This window comes from Canis aureus, chromosome 14, assembly GCF_053574225.1.
Source record: "Canis aureus isolate CA01 chromosome 14, VMU_Caureus_v.1.0, whole genome shotgun sequence".
NCBI lineage: Eukaryota > Metazoa > Chordata > Mammalia > Carnivora > Canidae > Canis > Canis aureus.
Window position 1 is genome coordinate 51,923,112 of NC_135624.1, and position 24,591 is coordinate 51,947,702.

Here is a 24,591-nt window from a genome sequence, read left to right on the forward strand (position 1 = left end):
GCAGCCATGATTAAGTCTGTCTGCACATCCACCATGGCTTGGGAGACATCCTGCCGCACTGTCAGCATGATAAATGGATCTACATCATGGCAGCTGTGGTGGATGAAAGCAGTAAAGGAGCTCAGATCTTCCAGTTAGCAGTTCAGCCTACAAGTCTGTATTGGAGTCGTTGCTGTTCTCTTCCATGTATCTGGTTGACATATGGAGAAGGGCAGACCATCACCCACAATGCTCACAAAGTTTTCCTACCCTCAGTGGTTCTTCTCTCCAAAGTGACTACTCATTATAAGGCTTTTGTGTTTTCTGGGTCCATCAACTCCCATCTTTAACCTGGGTGGATTTCTGACCATTAAAGCCAAAGAGCCTTGTAAAACAAATACTCAAAGAACAAATTTATGCATCTTTTTGTCCAGCCAGCAATTCAGTGGCTTAATTTCCAAGGTAAATTTTTATTTCTGAAGTTTTATTTAATTGAGGCTTATAGAAAACATTTTCTGTGCTTGGCTCAGTTAATATTGAGTCACTAAGGGAAAGAGTGAATAAAAGTAACCAAGGTAAATTATCTCTCTCGATTCCTCTTTCCTTGATTTCACTGAAGAACTTTTATATCCAACTGGAAATTAGCATTTCCCTTATTCATTCAATAAGTGAATATATAACTAGCAACTGCTATGTTCCAGGCATGGTTTATAGATGCTAGGAATGTGAAGATAAATAAGACATGACCTTTGTCCTCCAGCAGCTCAAAGTATAGTGGGAGAGACTAACAAATAAACCAGTGATTATAATATAATAAATGCTATTTATGGGGGAACACTGGATGCTGTGAAAATACACAGGTGCAGCACCTGATCAGTCTTTGGGAGAGCCTAGGAGGTAGTCAAGGAAGGCTTCTCATAGGAGCTGACAACCGAAGTGAGTCTTGAAGGGTCAGTGTGAGTTGGTCAGAGAAAGGAGCTGAAGAGGGCATGTTGTGTACATGTTGTAACAGCACAAATGAGAAAAGACAGTCTAGGAGCACCTGGGTGGCTGTCTGTTGTGTCTGCCTTCACCTCAGGTCATGATCTCAGAATCCTGGGATTGATCCCCGTATCTGGGCTCCCTACTCAGAGGGAAGTCTACTTCTCCCTCTCCCTCTGTGTCTTCTTTCTCTCTCGCTCTCTGTTAAGTAAATAAATTAAAAATCTTTTTTTTTTAAAGGCTAATTCTTTCATGCCAAATTAAAAGTTTTTATATTAAGTTTTATTCCCCAAAATTATCTTTCAGAATAAATAGAGTTGCCTTATATTTGGGTCTTTATTTTTTTTTTTTTATTTGGGTCTTTAAAACCCTCTTACACTATAGGGCACTCTTTTACATTATTCTGAACCACAAACGATTGTTTAAGAAAGGCACAATAACCTGGAATTACCTCTGTCAGTGCTGGTTTATAAGTCATTTGACAAAAGAAGCAAAGAAATTCAATATAGATTTACTGTAAGTATGGGAGGTGGTGGGAAATGACTTCACAACTGTAAGTCTTAGATATCCTTGCAAATAAGCCTTTTAAAGATCACTTTAAAATGAAATGCAATTAGTGGTTACTTTGTGGAGATCGTGAATATATACCCACAGGATGAATGGAAAAATAAAACTCTTCTTATTTTAAGCAAATGGACATTTGTGGCTTGAGATAAAATTTCCAGTGATAACATCATGTACAGACAAAAAAATATCCATTTTCAAGGTAATAAAGCCATTTTCACTTGCTTCTTTTTCAAATCCCCTAAACAATAAAGAGAACAAGAAACAGAAATTCAGACTTCCATCTTTGACGATGCTAGGAGATAGATTTAACCCTGAACTGGAATTTATGAAGACTAACAAGTGGCAGAGAAATGGGAAGGGAAGAGCAAGTTCAACTCTAAGTTCTCGCCATGCAGGCATTCAAGGAATCCCTGAAAAGCTCAGAAATAAAGGTATTAGGGACCACAGGAGATAGGGGCCGGGTGGGAGAGCAAGAGGGTGGCTTTTAGGAGAAAGTCTGTCCAAAAGCAGTCTCTCCCAGCTCCCATTCCACACAGACAATTAAATACGCCTCCTCTACCTCCAGGACATCAACCAGAGGGCCACCAGACTCCGAGATGTCAGGCAGAGAGGAGGTAGGAGTGAAAAGCCCTAATTTGTGCACTTGACGGTGATTACCAGTAGCCTGGATATGCCAAGCTACTGATTCACTCCTAGAGAAAATGAATTATCCTGGAGAAAAATCTGGAGGTACTGACATCTGAGAGTCCCTTTGTATCAACAGACCCCTCCTGAGTTTTGGCAAGGAGCATGGCTGTCTAGAGACTACATTTTCTGGGCTCCTTTACAGGGAGGTTTAATCACTAACTAAATTCTTATCAGCAGCTTGAGCAGCAGCTTTTAGCTCACTTAAGACAAAATTTGCCTATCCTCCTCTTTTCCCTCACTCCTTCCAAGGGTAGGATGTGAATGTGCTGCTGAGGCCACCCCAGCCATGTGGGCAAGGGAGAGACTCTGGGGGATGGTGGAGCAGCAAGGCAGAAAGAGCAACAGCTTGTCCAGCACTAACCATCAACTGTGGAATGTTAAAAGAGAAAGAAAAGAACTCCTTGACTTCTTTGAGCCACTGTATTTGGGGACCTCTTTGTTGTAGCAACTTAGCCTGTAACCTTCTAATACATTATGTATGTTAAAAACAACAAAAGAGACCAACGTCTCCTTTTGCCCAAATACTCTATAGTGAAGCCTACCAGTGCATATCATGTGCCAGCTTCAAAACAACTTTTTAGCACCTCATTATTAAATATGAATGGACAGCTAAGAAGCACTAGACACTTGATTAAAGAAACCAGCATGAAAGGCAGAAACCAGAGTGAAGAAACAGGAAAAGGGAACTCAGAGGAATCAGAAACAATGCAAGGAGCCAAAGAAAACTTCAAAGAAAACAGTTAAATCCTCAGTGGGTTAAGAGAAAGAAACTGTCTACGTGAAAAAAGAGTAAGATGCTATTCATTCAGAGAGTAAGAATGAACTCTTGGAATTTAATCATTTAGGAAGCAGGTAGTTCAACAAAAGTGTTGGACGATGAAATTAGAGATTTCCTAGAAGGTAAAATTAAAAAAAAAAAAAAACAACAATGGTCAGTGGTGAGCAAAAATAAAAAAAATGTAGATTATTAAGTCCAACATATTACTAACATGTTTCAGAAAGATTGAGAGAGAAAATAGTGAAGGGGACTATCAAAGAAATTATCAAAACCAATGTGTCTCCCATCCAAGTACTAACCAGGCTCGACCGTACTTAGCTTCTGAGATCAGACGAGATTGGCACGTTCAGGGTGGTATGGCCATAGACTCAAAACCAATTGGTGTATCACTGATTTATAAAATGTCCGAAATGAATAATACAGTATTTTCAGATTAATGTATTTAATTAAATAAATGCATTAAGTTAATATAACATTGTAAGAACACATTTGACTATTTTTCAACTATATCCCTAAAATGTTACACATGTAAATAGGCCAGGAAGTCTTGGCCAAGATTTCTTGGCTGGGGGCAGGAAGGCAATCTTATTGAGAAAATGAGAGAGTGCCTGAGATTCAGGATCACCTTATATTTGATATGTTCTGGAAACTCTAGAGCATTCTTAGGGGAAAAACGTAGAGCATGAAAGAGAGAGATTGCTCTGGCTCCTATTAAAATTTATACAGCATTGGTTTCCCAAAACTAAGAAGGGAGTTCATATGCTGGCCATGATGTTAGAGCCTAATAGTGATTGCCAGATTTCTGACATGAGTACCTCAGTACCATAAGCTTATGGTGACATTTCCTGAAGTAATCATAAGATGTTACATGTTTAGGAAATATTATGATAGTTTTCGTTTTAGACATACTGAGGTTTGAGGTATCTTTGGGGCATCCAAATAGAGGTCCATTCTATAGATCTGAAAAACAAATGGTTTTAATTAGCTTTTTACTTTTTAAAAAATTACTGTAGGGATCCCTAGGTGGCGCAGCGGTTTAGCGCCTGCCTTTGGCCCAGGGCGCGATCCTGGGGATCCAGGATCGAATCCCACGTCAGGCTCCCGGTGCATGGAGCCTGCTTCTCCCTCTGCCTGTGTCTCTGCCTCTCTCTCTCTCTGTGTGACTATCATAAATAAATAAAAGTTTAAAAAAAAAAAAAAGGAAAAAAAATTACTGTGGAACTGAAATTCAGCTAGTATACATTGGTGTGGTTGTGTTGATTGCTAAAATTTTGAAAATCTTTGTACTCATTGGTGAATGGTCACTTCTCCTAAAACCTCAAATGCCACCCTTGCCCACACCCTGGCTGTTCTGTCCCATTTGTTCATCTTTACACATTACTACCCCACAGTCCAGCAACCAGAAGGTTAACACCTGGCCCAGAAGTGGGCCTCTAAAACCATGTTCCAGCTCCACAGCTGTCCTGTCTGGTCTAATTGTTAAAGTTTTTAATTTAATTCATACTCATAGCTCATGAAGGCTGAACTCCTTTCCCACATATCAGCGTTCTTAGTTTGTGTCATGACCTTCCACAAATCTGATCCCCACATCTGGTAGCACTTCTCTCAAGTCTCCTCCACTCCTGCCAGTCTGAACTGCTCATTGCTCCCTGACTCCCTACATTTTCCCATCTTCATTTCTTTGTGCTCACTACTCAAAAACTTTTCTCTGATTTCTGAACATTCTGTGTTCAGAATAAATTCATCCTTCAAGGTTAGTCCATTTTTCCCTTCTACTAGCAAGACTTCCTCATTTAGAAGTGATAATTCTCTCCTCAAAATAACCATCCCTTTCCCATGGAACAACGTATCACTTCCTCTCTTATATTAGAGATAACTTACTACTTCCTATAAAGTCTTTTTTTTTAAATCATGGAAAGGCAACAAAAATTGTTGAGTAAATGAGAGTGTAAGTTAGTTTGCTTGCTTGCTTGCTTATTTATTTATTTATTTCTTTATGATTGTATTTATTTATTCATGAGAGACACAGAGAAAGAGGCAGAGACATAGGCAGAGAGAGAAGCAGGCTCCCTGCAGGGAACCCAATGCAGAACTCAATCCCAGGACCTCGGGATCATGACCTGAGCCAAAGGCAGACCCTCAACCACTGAGCCACCCAGGTGTCCAGAAAGTGTGAGTTTAAAGAACTCCTTGCCAGTCGTCATTGGTGTGTAGTTGCTGGCAGTTTCACCATTTCTTTAGAAATGTCTATGTAGAATAATCTCAGACTCCCACTCCCCTCCAAAATCTCCCTGAGTCTGTTTTCTATAATTCAATATTTGGTTACATGTCAAAAAACAAAAGTAAACCACAACCAAAAACCAACAGATGCAGAAATGTTTGCTGATTTTCTGAACTAAAGTTTTTAGTACATTCAAGGTGTGTTTTGGTCATCTGTCTCTAATGTAAAACAGTGATAGTAATTTTCCATTTTCTGCACTTAATTAATCGTTCAGAAATGCTAGAGCAGAGCTTTTCTAAGGAGTGTTGCACTGTTTGCTGCAGCAAATCAAGTTCCTATTGTGACACTGGCAGCAGAGGATGAGTCATTGCTTTGGCTGGCACGAAGTGTTTCCTGGAGTCAGACACAAGAGCAGAATACCTAATGGTTACCTTGCTACCTATAATCTCTCTCTAACACTCACTCTCCTGTTGCCCTTCACAGAAGTCAAGTAAAAATCAAATTTCCAGTGTTTGATTGAAGTAGCAAATAATTTGCACTTAAGATCGTTGGTATATATAGACAAATATATTTTCTTGGCATACATCTAATTCATTTTTCTCTTCCTTTTTTTTTTTTTAAAGAATTCAGGCAAAATATAGGCCAGGATGTGTTTCTCATGTGGTACCTCAGTCTGTTTTACCCTGGGGTGGTGTTTAGCATTTGTTCTGTGTAGATACTCATGGAGAGGAGGATACATGGAGGCATTAGCCAGGACCTGAGACAGCACTTGCCAGCCCCAGCCTGCTGGCCCAAGCACCCAGCCAGAGCTCACATCTGCACTGCAGTTCTCCTTTATGTTTTCAGATATAGGGGAAATGGAACTTCCTTGAGATGTCATTTTCCTATCCTCTGAACCCAGAAAATGCTAAATATAACTAAGCAACTAATCTCTCTCATCTCCCTTACTTTTTCACTGGTATCTTTTAATGAGATTACATATCTTCACCTGGGGCAAATGTGAGAGGTGAATGTAAATAAAATTAGCTGATGTACAAATGATGTCACGGTCAGGAAGGAAAGTGCGCGCAGTAGCACGGAGGGCACTATGCTGTTTCACACATGCTTCTCAGGGCGACTGTTAGGAGCAGAATCCTGAGTAGAATACTCCATTGGCCATTTTCTCCTTACTGGAATTAGAATTATGTCAAACACCAAATCAATGGTACCTGTACCTAACCTGAGTCATACTGTAAAATTTTTACCATAACATAGTAAATGCCCTACTGGCCCCTGCATCCCCTGTGTTGCAGTGTCTCTGACTGAGATAAGCTACCAGATAGAAGAGTCTCATATGTTTAATTGGGAAACTTTAGTTGGCCCAGAAGGTAAGTGTATGAGATGTGAAGGAAAGGCCCTGGACTTGTCCTGATCTGGGAAATGGAAGAGAAAGGCAACCAACATTAACTCTAATGCCATCGCAGTATAACCTCCAGCTTTTTACACAGTGTGTCACCAACTTTATACAATGGTGTATTTTCTAGTCACTTACTATTAGTGAGGTACCTAAGTTCTCCAAAATGTTAGAGTGCATTCAGAGTTAGCACTCTGTAGATGATTCCCACTTACCTGCATTTTAATAAGCTTTGTTGAATGGGAGATGAAAGGGTGCATTATTGCTAGGGCAGAGGTGTTACACATAATCTAAGCTTTGTGCTCTATACCATCATCCATCATGGAGGTTATGGGGAAAGTGAGGCTAAAACCCACTATGGCGTGAGCCCCTTTGTGAACTATGTCTTCTCTTTCTTCCTTGTAAGAGTTGGGACCCAGATATAGTCAGTATCTTTTGAAGCTCTTAATTCTCTCTTACTAGATCCTTCTTATTCACTCAAGCACTATTCCACAGATAGCCTTTTCTAACCTGGCTTATTTCTGTGTTGTGAGTGATTAACATAGCAGCCACTTTTCCAGCTATATGATCTGGCCGTCACTGAGTGGCCGCTGACAGTAACTTGAGAATCTGAAGAAAAGCTCATTTTCAGAGTTACGTGAGGGACCTCAGCTCCCATCCTCTTTCCCCATAGATGAAAGCCTTCCAGTTAGTAGCTGGGAGGGGAATGCTCACTAGAAAGTTGTGACACTTGGGAGAAGATTTTACATGGGATGCTTCATACTTACTGCATTCCGCGGTGTTTTATCAAGACAAAAAATATGAAAGAGTGCATTCTACAAGGCAGAGGATAATTCGAGATGGTATCCCCCTCCAATAAAGAAGTAAATGAATAAAACATCACAGCAGCACCAGAATGTAGAATTAATCTTTCAAGTGGCAGGGTTATGGGGTCCTGTTAGAGAATACTCTGTTTATTGTCCTTGTATAGGCTCTATTGCAGACAGACCAGGAGCATGATTTGTTTCCCACTGAAAAGTTGGGAGCATCATGGAGGATGGCACAGTGCAATTTGTTCTCAGAGCTTCTTTCACTCAGGTTATTAGAGAGTATTTCTTGGAATAACTTGTCCTGAGTCAGAGCTGGCATCTTACTCTGCACATTTGAGGGATCTAGTTTTGCTTATACATGAAAGACTCTATGTTTTAAACTTTTGGCAATTAATATGCACACTTTGAGTGAACTAGTACTACATCCTGGTCAGAAGTATTTATTAGGTGTCTCTTTGCTCCTACCACAATTAGGTAGATCACATAAGGGATGCAAGGAAGCAGAGGACACTGCCCTCCTGGAGCTGACAGACAGCCTACTTGTTTAGATAGCATAAGCTGTCTGTTGCCTATTGAGAGGCACTAAATTTTACTACAACACCAGGCACCTACCTTCACAGTTCTGCTAAAGCCTCCACCTCCACAAAGTCCTCTTGGATTGTGTTGGAGGAATGAAGATTCCTCTTGGAATGTGACTGTTTGCTCTTTACCCCAGAGCCCTGCAGCATACCTACAGAGTCCAGTGACATTATCAGGATATAGGTTGGTTTCTAGCCCGCCCAGAAAAAGGAAGAATGCTGCCTCTCATGGTTCTTTGAACTCTAATTTTAAATTGTATATGTATCTATTACTGTCTGTGTATCTGGTATATAATATTACTTATTTATATGTTTGTCTAGAATTGTGGGCAGCTGGAAAAGAGGGTTAACATTATTTTCTTGCTCTCTAGAATACTCCTGCATGGAGTGAGATTTACTTCTTCTGGGATTGGGGTAAAACAGAATAAGCACCTTATTTACATCTTCTGAGTAAACCTATATTACTCTGAAAACTAACTAAAGCTCCTAAACTTTCGTATTATGTACTTCCTTACATTCTTTTTTCTTCTTCTTTCTCTTCTTTTGCTTCCATATTTCCCACTCTTCTTCCTCATCTCTTTTTCTAAGAGATGCCACATAAAGGTCAATATGTATCTATTTATTAATTCAGTGAATTTCTTAATACTCAGTACCAGCACTGTAATAGCTAATGTTTCTTGAGTACTAAGTGCCAGATATTCTGCAAAATGCTTTATATGCAGTACTTAATTTAATCAGTAAGCTTCATATTACTATTATCCCTATTTTATAGACAAGAAAACAGAAAATTAAGAGATTATGGAGCTTGCTCAAAGTCTTTTTTTTTTTTTTTTAAAGATTTTATTTATTTATTCATGAGAGACACAGAGAGAGGGGCAGAGACACAGGCAGAGAGAGAAGCAGGCTCCATGCAGGGAGCCTGATGTGGGACTCGATCCCGGGACTCCAGGACTACGCCCTGGACCAAAGGCAGAAGCTACGCTGAGCCATCCAGGGATCCTCTCACTCAAAGTCTTATAAACAGTAAGTGAATTGAGACTCAAACCCTTCAGAGGCCATTTGCTTCATATACAGTGAGGTCTCAGTCATGTGACATCTCCAAGACACACTTTTGGAATGCAGCAGAATGATTAAGAATGTGGGATTTGGAATTAGACTCAGTTTGAATCTCTCAGCAATGCCACATATTAGCCTTATTAATACTGGCCAAATAATTTTACCTCTCCAAGACTCCCCTTCCTCACCTATAAATGTGGAAAATAGTAACTTACAGAGTGCTTGTGATATTATTACATGTAAAACTTCAAGGTTTACATGTAAACTTTGGCACATAGCCAAAGTTTAATAAAGTTTGCTAGAATTATTATTTATGGGGAAAAAAATAGCATCTGCCCTTTCTGCTATAAACTTCATTTGATTACAAACATATTTTGAAATATTTTTCATTGTCCTCAGTTACCATTGGGAATTTACCATTAATAAATGTGTCTAAATATTTCTTGAATCTGTTCATGTCCTCATTCTGTGTTGTTCTTTTTTTTTTTTTGAGTTTTCATTCTAATCCAGTTTGTTAACATACCGTGTAATATTAGTTTCAGGTGTATAATATAGTGATCCAGCACTTCTCCGGTGTTCCTTACAAGTGCCCTCCTTAATCCCCTTCACTTATTTCCCTATTCCCCCAAGTATCTTACCCCTCCTGGTAACCATTAGTTTGTTCTCTGTAGTTAACAGTCTGTTTCTTGGTTTGCTTCTCTTTCTCCCCCCTCACTTTGTTTTATTTCTTAAATTTCTCATCTGAGTGAAAGCATATGGTATTTGTCTTTCTCTGACTGACTTTGCTTAGCATAGTTGTATCCCATGTTGTTAGCAAATGGCAAGATTTCATTCTTTTTCATGGCTGAATAATATTCCTGTGTGTGTGTATGTATCATATCTTCTTTTTCCATTCATCAATTGATGGATATTTAGGCTACCTCCGTAATTTAGCTATTGTAAATAATGTTGCTATAAACAGAGGTGCATGTATCCCTTTGAACGTCTTGTGCAGTTCTGGAAGTTAGTAACAGGTTCTAAAATTTCCCACATGTTGTATAAGGGAACATAATATAGTGCTTCCAACTTATGGTACCAGAATGATCTTCAGTCTTCTGCCTAAAACCCTTTTGTTTCATCAGTACTTTGGATATTGGTCTCGGAAAGGAATCTGTGAAAAACTTATGGAGAAGAATGGAATATTCTGCACCAGTCTGTCTTCTGACCTCAGTGCCTGTCTCTCTATATGGCTAGAGATCAGGCTCAGAATACAGAGACCTGGTTTCTTTACTCTTGACATCTGACCTTGTTCAGCTAACAGCTTCTCCAGTCTAATGTGGAAAGCAGGTAGTGACTTCACCATCACGCCCAACTCCTTGAAATTGTTATATAAAAGGCACTTGAAAAATACCAAATAATGTGATTCAGCAGAAATGAATCTGGTACATACAGATTTTATTTCCTGCATGAAATTGTATATTTCAGTAATTTTCTGTAAAAGGCAAAACATATACAAAAGTAAAGCATAGTACTTTTTTTTTTTTTTTTTAAAGATTTTATTTATTTATTCATGATAGTCACAGAGAGAGAGAGAGAGGCTCAGAGACACAGGCAGAGGGAGAAGCAGGCTCCATGCACCGGGAGCCCGACGTGGGATTCGATCCCGGGTCTCCAGGATCGCGCCCTGGGCCAAAGGCAGGCGCCAAACCGCTGCGCCACCCAGGGATCCCAGCATAGTACTTTTTTAAAGTTATGCCCCAAATTATGAGTTTTTAAGTTATGCCCAAACCAAGCTCAGCAGGCACAGAATCTCAAATTTAATAAAGCTCTCTTCTTTAACTAAAAAGTAGGAGGTTCTGTTCAACCCTGAGATAGTTTCAGTACTTGAGAAACAAAAAGATCAAAGCCTAAGTTGAAATTTCAACAGTATGCACACATCAGCTCTGGCTTTAGTAGCTCATCTTCCTTTAGCCAAAGTGACTCCCCATATACAGTGGCTTGTGTTGACAAATAGTTGTTGACTGTAGGCATCTAAATGTCTAACTTACTGGGACGTGTGGCAATTTTTCTTGATTAGTGTTTCTCAAACATACATATATAAACATACATATATAAACATATATATATAAACATATATATATATATAAACATACATATATAAACATATATAAACATACATATATAAAAACTAGAAACAAGTTTCATGAAATAGAGCTCACTCTTTTGTATTCCACATTATTCCCTTCTTTTCTTTTCTACTTAGTTTTAAAGGACTCAGGACTTTTAAAGGCAGCCCTGGTGGCTCAGCGGTTTAGCGCCGCCTTTAGCCCAGGGCATGATCCTGGAGACCCGGGATCGAGTCCCACGTCAGGCTCTCTGCATGGAGCCTGCTTCTACCTCTGCCTGTGTCTCTGCTTCTCTCTCTCTGTGTATCTGTCATGAATAAATAAATAAAATCTTAAAAAAAAAATAAAGGACTCATGGTCATGGCTCACTAAATGGGTTGTTGTCTATTATTTGAAAGACGCTGGCCTGAGGATTCACCTTGGTCCAAACATTGTTGGGCTTCACATGCCCTCAAGGGAAGATTCTACAACCTCTTCAGCTCATCCCCAATGTACCACCTTCCTGACCACCAACACTATCACTAAAACCCTTTGGACCTTCAGGTAGAGAGGGCCCCAGGGAGTTTTCTCCTAGTAAGACTCCAGCCTTTTCTCACAGGAGGCCAGAATCTTGAAAACTTTGTGAATTTCGAAAAGCAACTTACTCTCCTAAATTTTGAGTACTAGCAGGTGTCAGAAACTGAAGAATTCCTGTGATATGCCAGTTCATTGCTCAGTACACAGTAGGACTGCAGTATTTGTCCATTAGTCATGGTCTGGGATCTGCACTGAATAAACATCATGGAATAGGGCTCTTGTGGAGGGAACATTGATCTGTGCTGGATAGAAGAGTACTGCTTCTCTGTAGACGGCAGAGTTTAGTAGACAGTGTATAAAATTGTAGGGTTATTAGGTAGAGTAAGAGTCCAGGTAGGGCATAGATTCTTGAATATACAAGATACCAAGAAAATCAGATAGGGATTCTGCTTAGATTTGAGGCTCACACTTTAGTCACTTTTCTTAGAAAACTTCACTGAATCAGACCTCAGGATGGCGATGGGGTGATGGAGGTTGGGGGTTCAAATTCTAGGTTCCTTCTCCATCAGTGTTGTCATTCCTAATATAGGGACCTGGATCCTGACACAAAGAGAAGGAATGATGATTGTCCTCTTTTACCAACTTGGAAACTATGTTATTGCTTCTCCCAAGCCCCAAATGTCATTAATTTTCCTAAATAAACATGGTAACAAAAGCAGCATCATTTAGAGACAAGCCAGGAGTAGACATTTTTCTTTTTAATCCTTAGGATGAGCTTTATTGCCAGCACCCTCTGGTGAGGTTCCGCGACTCGGGGACAGGAGAGTCAGGGAAGTTGCTGAGTAGACAAAATATAATAAATATAATTTTTTTTTAAAGATTTTATTCATAGAGACACAGCTAGAGAGAGAGAGGCAGAGACACAGGCAGAGAGAGAAGCAGGCACCATGCAGGGAGCCCGATGCGGGACTCGATCCCGGGTCTCCAGGATCATGCCCCAGGCCGCAGGTGGTGCTAAACCGCTGCGCCACCGGGGCTGCCCCTATAATGAATATAATTAATAGATAATTTATGGAAAGAGTTACAAATTTTATGAGTTAGAATATATTCAAACTTGCCTTGCTTTTCAAGGAAACAGTTCATAGAATTTTGGAATTGGGCAGGGGACCTTAGGTAGTATATGACTCTGTCACTTCATTTTGTGGATGTGGAAGCTGAGGTCCCAAGAAGCTAGCAAATGGCAAAGGTGACTAAATAAGCCCAAATCAGAAGATATTTGCAAATGACATATCAGATAAAGGGCTAGTATCCAAGCTCTATAAAGAACTTACTAAACTCGACAGCAAAGAAACAAACAATCCAGTCAAGAAATGGGCAAAAGACATGAACAGAAATTTCACAGAGGAAGACATAGACATGGCCAAAAAGCACATGAGAAAACGCTCCGCATCACTTGCCATCAGGGAAATACAAATCAAAACCACAATGAGATACCACCTCACACCAGTGGGAATGGTGAAAATTAACAAGACAGGAAAACAAATGTCGGAGAGGATGTGAAGAAAGGGGAACCCTCTTGCACTATTGGTGGGAATGTGAACTGGTACGGCCACTCTGGAAAACTGTGTGGAGGTTCCTCAAAGAGTTAAAAATAGAATTGCCCTACAGCCCAGCAATTGCACTGCTGAGGATTTACCCCAAAGATACAGATGCAGTGAAACGCCAGGACACCTGCACCCCAATGTTTATACCAGCAATGTCCACAATAGCCAAACTGTGGAAGGAGCCTCGGTGTCCATCAAAAGATGAATGGATAAAGAAGATGTGGACTATGTATACAATGGAATGTAACTCAGTCATTAGAAATGACAAATACCCACCATTTGCTTCGACGTGGGTGGAATTGGAGGGTATTATGCTGAGTGAAGTAAGTCAATCAGGACAAACATTCTATGGTCTCATTCATTTGGGGAATATAAAAATTAATGAAAGGGAATAAAGGGGAAAGGAGAGAAAATGAGTGGGAAATCTCAGTGAGGGTGACAGAACATGAGAGACACCTAACTCTGGGAAACAAGGGATGGTGGAAAAGGAGGTGGGCGGGGCGTTGGGGTGACTGGGTGACAGGCACTGAGGGGAGCACTTGACGGGATGAGCACTGGGTGATATATGTTGGCAAATTGAACTCCAATTAAAAAAAATAAGCCCAGATCTTCAAGACTCGGGAGCTCATTTCCCCATATTCACACAACATCTTGAGGTGAAGAGCATTTCTCCTTTGGGAAGAAACAGTAAACAAAAATGTCAGTTTTAGCCATTGTTGGACTTGGTGATGCTAAAACAGACATAAACAGAAAAGCAGCAATATTTGCCCAGAGGGGCTGCCTTTAGGTAACAAAACTCAAGCCACAACGTTTGTGGTTTAGGAGTGACCGTTGTAAAGTGTCCTGATGGTAGTTGTGGAGCTCCTTTGACTCCTTGAAGTGACTCATTTCAGACAGTGAGTTGCATGACAAACATTTGCATTTCTAAGACACTTGTCACTACAGAACCTAGATTGCCTCACAAAAGTGATTCCCAACCATGAAAGGAGAAAGGGCAGCTTTGGTTTTCTCCCCTACTCCCACATCACACAGACCTGGTAGTCAGAGAGACGTTACATCCAAGATACAGGTGAAAATTTAAATCATTGACCCTTGTAATCGCAGAATTGGGTTGCCATTCTACCAATGTCTAGTGCATGAATTAATGGAAAAATCCTACAAAACTGGTAGTGGTATCTTTTTTAAAATTTCTCCCTAGAATGGAGCAGTGCCAGAGTAAATCTGTTACCTGTCTGAGCTATTGACCAAGAGTTAGTCTGGGAAGGAGAAATCCAGGGGGAGGACAGTGATTCTCAAAGAAATGTGTCATCCCTGCCTAGTGCTCTCCAGTGAGAACTGAATAAGGAGCAAATGAAATAAACTTAGCATCAGCACAAGAGAATGGGGTTCAGATCAAGGAAGAATAGCTTGACAGGACTACTTGACACAATCTGGAACACTGAGACAGACTAGAATTTTTAAAAATCTTTTAAGAAAATATTTCTTTCTGTTCTCAGAAATGATAACAGAGCAGCTCTACCCTTAGGCACAGAGGACCAGGTGAGTTCTTATTCCTTTCTTAGACCATCTGAACACTCAACAGTTTCATTCTGCTACTCCTGGGATCTGTCTTTCATAGGTCATCTATGCAAGCCACAAACACCTTGCCTGATGGGTCTACAACACTTTAATGTCACTTTGACCTTGGTCCACTTGCTGCTGGTACCATCAGGAGTTTCAGCTAAGCTTATTAAGAACTGATGCTCACATAGTAGAACTAGGGACTTCTATCCTTTATCTCTAAGAACATTTATATATTCAGTCATGGTTTGAGAATTTGACCCCAAACTTACCTTCTATCCAGCAGGAACTAAGATTACACCTGCCAGTAAGTTAAAAAAAATTATTAGTGAATCAAATCCTCCTGAAATCTGTAACTAAATAATTATTGCACAAACCTTTATTGAGTCTCTGTATTATCAATAATTACTACAATTTTTGTCATGATTTCCAGCTGTCTAACCACTGAGCTCATTTACAGTTATAGCCACCCAAGTTACTAAATGTCCTCTACTCGACAGTCCTCAACATTACATTCTTCAGAGCTTAGTTCTGGTTTATCAGTGCCACCCAGCTTTCAATTTAATGAAGGTATTTATGCAAGGGCACATAGACTTTGAAACTAGTTCAGGGGTACCTCACTGAGATACTGAGTCTTTTAAAAATGAGCTTGTTTTTCAAAGAAATCACTAATACAAAATGATATTACAGAGGCTAAAAACTTATAAACATGGTGATAGGACCAGCTGAGCAGGATGTAGCAGTCACTCTAGACAAAGTGGGAAGACCTCTTCATGCCAGAAAATGGGAAATAAATCCCACTGAAATTCAGGGGCCTTTCATGTTAGCAAAACTGCTAGCGGTCTACTGGTCTGGAGCATGTTGTGATATCTCCCCTAAGGTGAAAGAGAAATTGTTGCATCTGGCCTGTCCAACCACCAAAAAGAGGCACAACACCTAGTAGGTATCTTTGGTTTTGGGAAGCAGCCTATTCCTCTTTTGCGTGTGGCCACTTACTGAGTGATCAAAGATCTGCTAATTTTGAGTAATGCCTAGAACAAGAGAAGGTTTTGTAACAGGTCCAGGCTGCCATGAAAACTGCTCTGCCATTTGGTCCAGCAGATCCAGAGGTGCTTGAACGTCACTGACAGAGAGGGATACTATTTGAAGCCTTTGGCAGGCTCTATATGAGTCACAGCAAACACTCAGGATTTGGGGATAGAACTCTACTATCCTCTGCAGATAACTCTATGTCTTTTGAGAAACAGCTTTTGGCTTAATAGACACTAAACATTTCACCTTGCACCATCAAATTATCATGTGACCTGAGCTGCCCATCATGAACTGGGTGTTGCCTAACCTACCAAGTCATAAAGCTGGGTGTGCACAGTATTCCATTATCAAAAGGAAGTAGAATATGCAAGACAGGCTCGAGCAGGCCCAAAAGGCACAAGTAAGTTACATGAGGAAGTGGCCTAATTACCTACGGTCCCCATTCCTGCTACACTGCCTTCTTTCTCACATTCTGTACCTACAACCTCATGGGGAGATCTCTATGACTAGTTAACTGAGAAAAAGAAAACTTAGTCCTGGTTTATGGATAGTTTTGCATAATATTGAGGCACCATTCAAAAGCTGTAATTCTGTAGCCCTATTCTGGGACAGCCGCCAAAGGACAGTGAAGGGGAATCCTCCCAGTGGACAGAATTTCAATCAGTATATCTGATTGTTTTGTTTATAAGAAAAAATGGCCAAAGGTACAAGTCTATAAAACAGTTCATAGGTAGTAGCCAGTGGTTTAGATGGTCAGAGATTTGGAAGGATTATTATTAGAAAATTGGTGACAAAGAGGTCTCTGGAAGAAGTATGTAGGTAGACATCTCTGAATGGGCAAGGATTTCAGGATATTCGTGTCCCATGTGAACACTAACTAAAGGATGACCTCAGGAGGATTTTAATAATGAAGTGCATTGGATGACACATTTTGGGAGTATCTATCAGCCTCTTTCCCCATCTGTTTGTCAGTGGGCCTGTGGATACAATAGTGACAAGGATAGAAGTTATGCATGAGGTCAGCAACACTGATTTCCACCAGCCAAGCCAACAGAGACCTACACTGAGTCCCCAATATGACACCATGCCCTGGAATGAACAGCTACCTACCTGGTACAGATTCATTAGACTGGACCACTTCCATCATGGAAGGAGCAACACTTTGTTCTTATTAGAACAGACACTTATTCTGGATACAGATTCACCTTTTTTTGCACACAGTGCTTCTGCCAAAACTGTCATCTGTGGACTTATGAATACCTTATCTGCTGTAATGGTATTTGACACAGATATCACTTCTGATCAAGGAGCTTGATAGGCCTATGCTCATGGAATTCCCTGGTCCTACCATGTTCCCATCCTCCTGAAGTGGCTGGCTTGATAAATTGGTGGAATAGCCTTTAGAAGACTCAAGTTACAGTACCAGCTAAGTGGCAATACTAGGGCTGGGACTCTCACAGCCAGGCTTCATGGGTCTAGGAATAAAGGAGTAGAAGTAGAAATGGTCACTATTACTCCTAGTAACCTCCTAGGAAAATTTTCATTTGCTATCCCCTTGACCTAAGGTTCTACTTGTCTAGAGTTCTTAGTTACGGTGGGAGGAATGCTTCCACAGGGGACATACAGTGATTCCATTGAACTGAGACTGTCACCCAGCCTCAGGGGCTCCTCATGACTCTGAGTGAACAGGTAAAGAAGGGGGTAACTGTACTGGCCAGAGTGATTGATCCTGACTACCAACAAAAAAATTGGGCTGCAATTGCATAATAGAGGTAATAAGGAAGAGTATGTCTGGAATATAGATGTTTTATGGCATCTCCTAGTACTCCCGGGTCCTCTGGAGTAATAGAAAACTACAACAGCCCAGTTCAGGACAGCTAATGGCCCAGGTTCTTCAGGAATGTAGTGTCCCCTTACCATCCAGAGAACCTAGCCAACCGAGTTCCTTGCCAAGGACATGAGGAATGTGGAATGGGTAGTGGAACAAGACGGCTCCAGAGATTACATAGAAAGACTACATACATGTATTCATGTAAACATGCATATGCATATAAAGAAAGCTATGACCACATGACCAGTTGCCAAAACAAGGACCCATAGTATGGGTATTTCTTCCATATCTTGTAATGAATATGGTTGTATATATATATTAACCAAATATTTTTGTTTTCTTCCCTTTCCTCTCCTTATCCTTTAATGTAAGATACATTAATAATAGCATTATACCTCAGTATGTAGTTATAGGAGAAGTGTGAATATTACTCAAGGACTTTGCATCCTCTTCTAGGGAGCAAGTTAGTGTGTTTTCAAATGTATGTGGGATATTGGTATCATGTTAGTGGAAGTATGGCTTTGTCACTGACTTTATTTGGAAATTAAATATGGTTAAAGGAGATGTATATGGTTGCCAGGTTGACAAAGGATGAAGTGTGATGATTATTTTTTTAAAGATTTTTTTTGTGTGTGTAGAGAGTGCTTGCCTGAGCAGGGAAAGTGATAGAGGGAAAGGAAGAATCTCAAGGAGACTCCCCCAGAGCACTCAGTGTGATGCAGGGCTCCATCTCACTACCCTGATTTCACAAAATGAGCCGAAATCGAGAGTGGGAAACTTAACCACTGAGCCATTCCTTTGTGTCCCAGAGTGTGATGATCATTTTGATGTGTTAATTTGTCCCTAGTTGTTTAATCAAACACAAATACTGTTTAATTGAACTATTGCTGTGAAGGTATTTTAGAGATATAATGAAAGTCCATAATTCATCGATTTAAAATAAGGGAGATTATTCAAGATAATCTGAGGGGGGATACCTGAGTGGCTCAGTGGTTGAGCATCTGCCTTTGGCTCAGGGCATGATCCTGGGGTCCTGGTATTGAGTCCCTCATCAGGCTCCCCTCAGGGAGCCTGCTTCTCCATCTGCCGATGTCTCTGCCTCTCTCTGTGTGTCTCTCATGAATAAATAAATCTTAAAAAAAAAAAAAAGATAATCTGAGTGAGCCTGAATCAATAAATTGAAAGGCCTTGGGTCACCTGGGTGGCTCAGGCAGTTAAGTGTCTGACTCTTGATTTTGGCTCAGGTCACAATCTCAGGGTTGTGAGACGGAGTGCTGTGCTAGGCTCTGTGCTGGGTGAAGAGGCTGCTTGGGATTCTCTCTCTCCATCTTAATAGATAGACAGGCCTTAAAAATAGGACTGAGCCTTCCCTGAGAGAAGAAATTCCATCTGTGAACAGCAGTTGTAGTCTGTGCTCTTGAATTCTAGCCTTCCTTCTTAAGGACTTGCCCTGTGCATTTCAGACTTGCTTAGCCAGCCACCACCTGGTATAAGACAATTCCTTGCAGTAAATCCTTTAATATATCTTACACATGTGCATGCACGTTTCTACCTCTATCTCCTACTGGTTCTGTTTCTCTGATTAAACCCTGATCAATACAGCCTCTGATGTCCCTAAAACTTTTGTCCTACTACACTAAATATGTGGGGTAAAGTAGCAAGCAACTCCCACTTGCCAATTTTTTCCACTCAAAGTCAGCCTGATTTTTTGTATTCACAGCACTCTTTGAAACTCAAGTGGCACAATTTGGCAGTGAAAAGAACCAGCACCCACACATATTCTAGCGTGTGGGAGAAATGTGTCCAGACACAGATTTCACATTAGCAATCATATCTGCCTCTGTTACTATTTCTAAATATCATTTCGTTTTACTTGTGAATTGTTGTAAGACATATCAAAGGACGTTCTGAGACAGACCAATGGGAAAAACAGAAAACTATAAATTGATGTGGTTTTGAGAAATAATAGGCCCCAAAAAACTGCCAAATTGTTGTCATTTTGATAGTCCCTTACCTAGATCTGGGTTAAGTACAGACATAATTCAGTAGGTTTTGTGTAGGTATTTACAGTCAGTGCTGCTGTTATGTGACCTAAACATTGCCCAAAATCAACATGTTATGCAAAATTATAAAATGAAAACTAAGTCTATTGGGTAAAATAGGATATTTAACACAACACACGAAAAATTTATCAATGACATATTTTATTTTATTTTATTTTCAATGACATATTTTAAAAGAATAGGACCCTACTAAAAGAAGTAGTTGTTTTCCACATATTAAATTATAATGAAATATGTAAATACTATAATAAATATGTAAGCCTTGAAAAAGACCTGAAGTTTGCTTGTGGACTAGCACATTAGAAGGGCTGCAGCTTGTGAGGTAGGGGAAGGCAGGTTATCAAATTGGACAGCAGCTGCAATGCCACGTGTTGTATGAATGCATCTTCTGACACAAGGAGCAACGTGGGGGGGTAACTGGTAGGTATTTGAGGGGTGTGCATGTGTGCATTTTGCTACATATCTCACTTTAACTGGGTGAAATTATCTGTATTCACCTCATGTTTCTCATGGGTGAGGTACCCTAGATCAATCACGCTTGAACACATTTGCATTGTCAAAACAAGTACTTTTAATATACTACATAAAGAGATCACCATCCTATATCTGCATTTTCAAAATCTCAAACTTCTTTGGAAGTTTGGCCCAGGTGTATATATTAGCAAAACTTAAAATGAATAAAGGTGTTTTTCAGAAATCCTACATTTGATTATGAATTGTCACAGACCCCCTGGGGTCTAAATACACCCTTATACAATCTGAAAAATTCTGATTTCTAAAACACATCTACTCTGAAGGAGATAGGGAATAGTAGGTACGTTTTATTGAGTGCTCCAGGCATCATGATGGGCGCTGTAGATGTAGAATAAACAAGGTTCAGTCCCTGTACCCAGGGAACTTGCAGTCTAGGAGCTATAGCATGCTCTGTGGTATTGTAGTAGATGTCTGTGCATGCACAAATGGAGAACAGAGGAGAGAGTCATTCTTTCTGGCCAGAGAGTGTAAGGACATCTATCCAAGGAACATGACACCTGGAATGTGCTTGGGGTAACAGTTGGGAATTCTCTAGGCAAAGGCAGAGAGGTATTCCTCACATGCCCTTTCCTTTATGTGTATCTGTTTTCCTAATCTCTTCTTATAAGGACACCAGTATATTTGAATAGGGCCCACCTAATGACCTCCGTTTATCTTAATTAGCTCTTTAAAGACTCTATCTCCAATACAGTCATATTCTGAGGTACTTGGGGGTTAGGACTTTAACGTATGAATTTTGAGTGGACACAGTTCAGCAGTTAGGTTCATAACATACAGTGGCACAAAAGAAGGGTGAGCAAAGCACACGGAAGCCAGAGGAAGGTGTGGTCAATTACTATTTGGCTTAGTGACTTGGGAAAGGCTTCAAGGACATAGGTCTTGAAAAATGAATAGAACCTCATCAAATTGAGAAGGAAAAAGATGATATTTTTGTCTGAGGAAATAGCAAATCCAAACCTTAGGCCCACCTCAGATCTACACCATATGCCATAGCCTGTGTCCAGGACTTGGTATTCCCTGATATGGGCCAGTCACCACCTGCTCTGTTTGTGCCCCCTGACTTGTGAAAGCCAGTCACTACCATCTGTGGACCTCTCACCATTTGTTCTAGCCACCCCTGCCCTCTTATAAAAGAACATTATTGATCTTGTCTCTTCATTTTCTGAAAAAGCACAACAGTAAATATCTGCTTCCCCCTGTGCTTCCCCAGAAAAAGAAACAACTCTTCCTTCTTCCCTCATGTAACTTGACAGCCACCATTGATACCCCTTCCCTCCTCTCTAGAAGGAGAATCTCAGTCCTTAGCCTTTTTATGATATGACACTGGAGGGTGCTGCCTACCTGACATGTTGCCAACTCCTTAGTCAGAATGTACTGGGAAACTGGACACAGTAAAAAGGTGATAACTACCAAGTGCTTGTGTATCACTGTACTTCTAGTGATTTTTTTTTTTTTTTCAAGAGAGGGAGAGAGAATCTTAAGCAGTCTCCATGCCCAGAGTGGGAACCCAACATGGGGCTTGATCTCACAACCCTGAGATCATGACCCAAGCCGAAATCAAGAGTCAGATGCTTAAGTAACTGAGCTGCCCAAGTGCCCCTCTAGTAATCTTTTTTAACTGAACAGTTTCCTCTCAAAAATACTCTGATGTTCCAGAGCCAAAAAAAGATGTTGTGAAATTACCTTTTTTTTTTTTTAAGATTTTATTTATTTATTCATGAGAGACACGGAGACAGAGAGAGAGGCAGAGACAAAGGCAGAGGGAGAAGCAGGCTCCATACAGGGAGCCCGATGTGTGGGACTCGATCCTGGGTCTCCAGGATCACACCCCAGGCTGAAGGCAGCGCTAAACCACTAAGCCACAGGGGCTTCCCGTGAAATTACCTTTAAATTAGATTACAGGATTCAGACAGTTGTTGTGTACTGTGTCCTAACATACACTGTTTACTTACATGAGTGAAATCAGAACTTTACATAAATATTAGGCTTAATTAACCAAAATGTTTCAGTTAACTCACTTGAGTTTACTGAGCAGTGCACTGTAGATTGTAGGGGAGGTGTGTGTACGAAATATATGGTACCTACAGAAAATAAATGATTTTTGAGAGAGGATTGCCTGGCTGGCTTAGTTAGTAAAGCATGTGGCTTTTGATCTCAGGTTATAAGTTTGAGCCCTGTGTTGGGTGTGAAGGTAACTTAAAAATTAAATTAAAAAGAGATTTTTGAAGGAAATAATAAAGTGATTCCCAGGGTATCTTCAGAGGAACACTTACTCATGACCAATATCAGAAAGTGAACTCTGGGAAGCACTGCATATTCTCTCCTATTTTGGAAAGCAGTAATGATACCAGCATATTAAAGACTCTGAAAGGTCTCATAGTAAAGAAACATATTTAACTTTATTTTACATGGATTCTCAAATGTACTGGTCTTTGAATAAGAACCTGGTACCAACCACAGAGCACATTCTGAGAAACTCCAAACCAAGGCGCTTATGATGCTTAAAATGAACTACAATAGGAAATTCTGTTTCTCACTTGGAAGCATACTATATAAATCCAATACAGATAAATTGCACATTTTTATTGTTTTAGGTTTAGAAATGAAAATGTAAGAATTGCATCTTTATGACAAATGGAAAATGAAGCAGATTTGCTTGACTTGCCCAGTGATTTTTAATTTTTAGAATATTCTATATAAACTAGCAATTATGATGATGCAGCCATCAAATGGCATGTAATTATATCCATGAAATAATGGATAATGTGCACTCTTTTAAACTGATAAGAACAGATACTACACTTGATCTTAGCCAAAAGGCCGAGAAGCGATGTGCACTCTTTTAAATGAAAAAAAATTCCCTAAAGTAATTATTGGATGATGAAAATAAATTAATTCAATGCAGTACTTAAAGAATGAAAATTACTGTGATCCCTGAAGCAATCTTTATGCATATATAGATTCTTTCATGTGAAAAATTGCAACAGAAAATTGCTGAAATATTAAGAAAATATAGCACCACTGTCTTTTCTATAATAAATTCAATCTTATAACTTAAGACCGTAAATTAAAAAAAAAAAAAAGACAGTAAATGTACAGAGAGGCTGGTAAGCAGATGTTTTATGGCTAGTAAGAGATGGGATCAGAATTCAGGCCATGTATTCTTTGTCTCTAGGGCCCACACACTTAACCCTTAACTAGCTGCAGCCAGTAAAAAACAAATTTTAGTAGGAATTCCTTCTCTCTTCCCTTCCCCTTACCCCATACCAGCCACCCAGTGAAAGCAGATTTGTTACTAAATTCTAAAATGCCATCTCAAATACAGTAATGTTGGATATGACTTTGCTAAACTACTTACACTTCTAATGTATGGCAGTTGTATTTTGGAATATTTCACACTACCATTGCAGAAGTGCTTTACTACATTGTCAAAATTGCTTTGATCTTTTAGACCCTATCTGTACAAAAATTTTCACAGTAAGGGTTGGTGTTACCTATGAAGAAGATAGCTGCTGGTGATAACCATACACTTAATCCAGTTGATTCTATGGAGACAGGGTATCCCCCAAATCATAAACTGATCACAAAATAGTTAATTTAATGGCTATTTGTAGACATATGCTCAGGATTTCATAATGGTTGTTGTGCCATAGATTTGCAAATATTTCATAAAATTTAGTTACTTTTTTGATGCAAGAGATCTTATACCAAACTTTGAGAGTAAAACTGGGGAACTGAATAAGTATAACTCCCTCTCTGATTTATTATTATTATTATTTTTTAAAGATTTTATTTATTTATTCATAGAGACACAGCTAGAGAGAGAGAGAGAGAGGCAGAGACACAGGCAGAGGGAGAAGCAAGCACCATGCAGGGAGCCTGATGTGGGACTCGATCCCGGGTCTCCAGGATCACACCCCGGGCTGCAGGCGGCGCCAAACCGCTGCGCCACCGGGGCTGCCCCCTCTCTGATTTATAAGATTTCATTTCCTATTAACGTTGCTTAGTTATGATTTGGTGTCAGAATGTAGGGTGGGCCTAAATGTAATTACTGAGTCTTTTAATGAAATTAATCCTGGAAAATTAATTAATTGTCCCAATCAATAATAAAATAATCATACAAACAAATATTTAAACTGTATTTCAGATGAAAAATATTTCTGACAGGAAATATTTTAGGGGATGCCTGGGTGGCTCAGTGGTTGAGTGTCTGCATTCTGCTCAGCACGTGATCCCAGAGTTCCAAGATCGAGTACCACATCAGGCTCCCTGCGAGGAGCCTGCTTCTCCCTCTCCT

The 24,591-nt window shown here is 40.0% G+C and overlaps 1 protein-coding gene and 1 pseudogene across 22 annotated transcripts in view; one reads left to right on the forward strand and one right to left on the reverse strand.

Moving 5' to 3' along the window:
• CRACD (capping protein inhibiting regulator of actin dynamics) overlaps window positions 1-24,591 on the forward strand; it is a 279,581-nt gene that overhangs the window by 194,770 nt on the left and 60,220 nt on the right. The window lies entirely within an intron of this gene.
• On the reverse strand, window positions 22,963-23,126 carry LOC144283853 (U2 spliceosomal RNA; annotated as a pseudogene).